Source organism: Atta cephalotes, assembly GCF_000143395.1.
Source record: "Atta cephalotes unplaced genomic scaffold scaffold00038, whole genome shotgun sequence".
In the NCBI taxonomy this organism is placed as follows: domain Eukaryota; kingdom Metazoa; phylum Arthropoda; class Insecta; order Hymenoptera; family Formicidae; genus Atta; species Atta cephalotes.
Window position 1 is genome coordinate 2306567 of NW_012130102.1, and position 3781 is coordinate 2310347.

The following is a 3781-nucleotide window of genomic DNA, read 5'->3' on the forward strand; positions in this document are numbered from 1 at the left end:
GAGAGAGAGAGAGAGGCTTTCTACTTTATACTTAAGTCCACTAAAAATATATGATGAGTTGATGTTAATATGTATGTACAGTGAAGTACATTAATCGCTGGATCATAATAGCGGCCCGACTTATCGAAGATAAGAAAATATAGTATTAAAAAGTTGATAAAAAATTCAGAAAAAATTCTTAGAGTTCTATGAGAAGAAAATTAATGATTTTTGTCTTTTTCTTTTACAGTTTTTCTATAAAGTTGATAATATTTGAGTAAAAAAAAATGTCGATAAGTCGGGCAGCTACTATAACCCAATGAATTAATGTACTGTACCATACACAACCAAAGATTACATTACAATGTAATAATAATTATAAGAAATCTCATCTATATAATATAAATATTGTTATTTATAATATAAACATCATTATTTTGATAATTAATCTATTTTAACCTTATTTGTAAGGTGCTAAAAAAAAATTGCCAAAAGTGTAATTTTTTTTTTTTTAGAAGCTGACTGAGTTGCTGAGTAAAAAATCAAAAGAATCGATTATTCTGAATTGATTCTTTTCTATCCGATTAATCGATTGCTAAGAATCGAACTCAAAAAAATGGATCGATTCCAAAAATCGATCTTTTTTTTTAAGAATAAAAGTCAATATGCAGTCAAATATTAAAACGAATAAATCTCTTAACGGCATAAATCACAACGCAAGACGTTCGTAGCGAAAATTTTTTTTATATTTTAATCATATTACAATTAGAAAAATAATAAACGTTTCGACCTTAAATTAGGTCTTCTTCTATTAAAAAATTTTTACAATTTCGGAATTACGCACATAATACAATGTCGCAGAATAATTTAAAATTCCAAGTTATAGATTGTAAGAAAATTTTTTTCAAATTGATAATGTTCATAACAAGTTATCTTTGCTATGTTAAGTCTTCAAAAAGAAGAATAATCGGATATTATATCGTATATAATCTTGTTAAATTGTTTATTATTAAAAATTCAGTCAGATTAATTCTATCGTTAGTCCTCTTTGATTATTCATATATAATTTCCAGATTCTATGTGCAATAATTTTTATGAATCCTAACAGAATGTGAATTTCTCGGATATTTTATTCGTTAACACAAATTCACCACATCCTGACAGGATAAAAATTTTTAACAATAGACAATTTCACTCAGAAAGTTTTCAACTGGAAAGTGAAATATTTTATAAAAATTGTAAAATATGTCTGCAGCATTTCTGAGACAACAACTCTGGAATAGCAAAATGTCCGCGATTCTTGCACATGAAATCTTATTGAAAAGTAATTGATGAAATGTTAAAAAAAAATCTGCAAACTTTTTGAAATACTATCAAAAAAATTTACAATACTTCAAAAATAATATTTAAATATATATTTAATTGATACTTAAATAATATTTAAATTTATTATGTCGATATAATAAATTTAAATATTATTTAAGTATCAATTAGACATATACTTAAATATCATTTCTGAAGTACTTAAAATTTATTAAGAATTTTGTGATCTGTTTACAGAAATAAACTTATAAAATATTTCTCAAAAACTTTGATTAATTATTAGATGTGGGAAAAAATTCGTGGCGTTTTTAATGCCATCTAACGGGAAAAACAGACGAGTCAACAGACCAAGTTTCTTAAGCGTTGAAAGATCTAGCAAAGCTATGTTAAGGAGGAGAAGAGAGTTACACATTCTTTCGGCTTGCAGGCGATGATATATGATCTATACGGATCAGATTGTTCTGAATTCGATATTTTCTCAGCAATGTCCGACGTCGTACGATATGAATTGTTGCGAGATATGCAAAGAATGCCCAGTAAACGAGAATGGATTAAAATGGATTGAATTTTTTTCTATCTGAATGCGTGTTTTAAAGCGAATATTTTTTTGGATTTAATTGAATTCAATTAAATTCAATTGGATGCAATTGGATTGAAAAACTGCATTTCCTATTCAAAATTTTGAATTAAACAATATTCACAATGCACAAAAAAAGTTAATATTATTTTTAGATTGAAAGGCATAGAGATATGCTCTATGCAATTCCTACTATAAATAAATAAAAATTCAGGATTGAAAAGCATTCATTTTAATATTCGTGAATCAATATTTCTGAAAATCTGAATCTATTTCAATTCATTTCAATCCATTCTCTTTGCTGGGCGAGTTACTCCTGTATGTCCATTCTTGTTTGTGGCTCTTTATGATTTTCTGTTGTTGTTCATTTATATCTTGAACATCACGAATATTTGTCATCATGTAAAACTAAATCTAACTATTAAAGTTAGATAAATGTAATGGTAATGTAACGGTAAAAACTATGGCTATATCAGAAAATTATGATAGCAAAACCTGCGGAAACAGATTTGGAAAAGAGTCTGCTGACAATTTTTGATTGCAGATTGACAACAAATTGTAAACAGAGTCTATATTATCAAATATTATATATTAACGAACTGTTAAACTACTGGCAATGTCTGCTGACATGTTTTAGTAACAAAAACCGAGCAGAATCTGCGCTTATTTAGTTATTTAAAATTTAAATATCTATTTATATTTTGATAGCCTGTGCATGCAATCTAATTGCTGAGTTAGAGATTTATTAGATTTAATCAGCTTATTAGATTAACCGAGCAAATGAACATAATTGGTTGTTACTTATAGATCCAACCAATCATGTTCAATCGCTCGGCAAACGTATCTAGCTACTTTGCTGTCTTAAATTCGCCCATAAGAGCTTGTCTGTTTCTGTCTTTCCGCGAGTTCTGATTGATTTCCGCTTTTTCACTTTTCTACTAAGGTGTGAACCAGCCTAATATATGTATTAAAATACTATAATATTTTAAACTATAATATTTTAAATAATATTTTCATCTGTTCTCAGCAGTCGACAAAGTAAAACTTGAAACAATTTTCATTTTGAGGAAAAATTTCTCTTTTGTGGGAATTTTTGAGGGAACAAAGAGAAAAGGGAAAAAACGAGTGAAATTTCCCAAAAATGTGAAAAAAATTATCCTTTTTTTTAAGAAAACGCCAATTCGGTAGTAGAGATCATATTACTATATGCATTGCCAATATTAAAAATCTATAGTTCATATTATGTATATTGTAGATTTTCAATACTGGCAGTGTATATCGGAATTTTAGAACATACATACTAAAATCATACCATATCTAACCAATGTAATAAAAGTGTTTACAACATCTATTTGTCCTTGTCTAAATGCTTGTTTGATGAAATGAACATATATGTTAGAATATGTAGGGACTCTCCCCACTCTCGCTTTAGAACATATACATGTACATTCAGAGCTCATATATAAATCACGCATAAGCGCACACAAACAAGCATTTAGATAAGGACAGACAGATGTTGCACTTTTGGTCACTTATGGCCCTTCCAGTATATGTATGTTCTAAAGCCCATGGCACATACAAAAATGTACAAAGTCATAAGACGTAATCAGTAAGGGAATTGCCCAATCACGGTAGAGACCATAAAGCCAGTAGCAAATCCAATCTTATGATTTCCTTACTGATTTTGTTTTTTTTGATTATGTTTTACGGCTTTATGTTTTTGTATGTGCCATGGGCTTAAAATCGGAACACGCTTAGAGTTGACGATCAGATTAACCTAAAATCATTAGATTAAGAAAATACCGTAATAGTTTGTCCAATTTTTTAAATATTTTACATCAAAATGTTGGAAAGTAAATGTTTTTTTAAATAAAATTTTCAAAATTTCCCTTATTTTTTCCA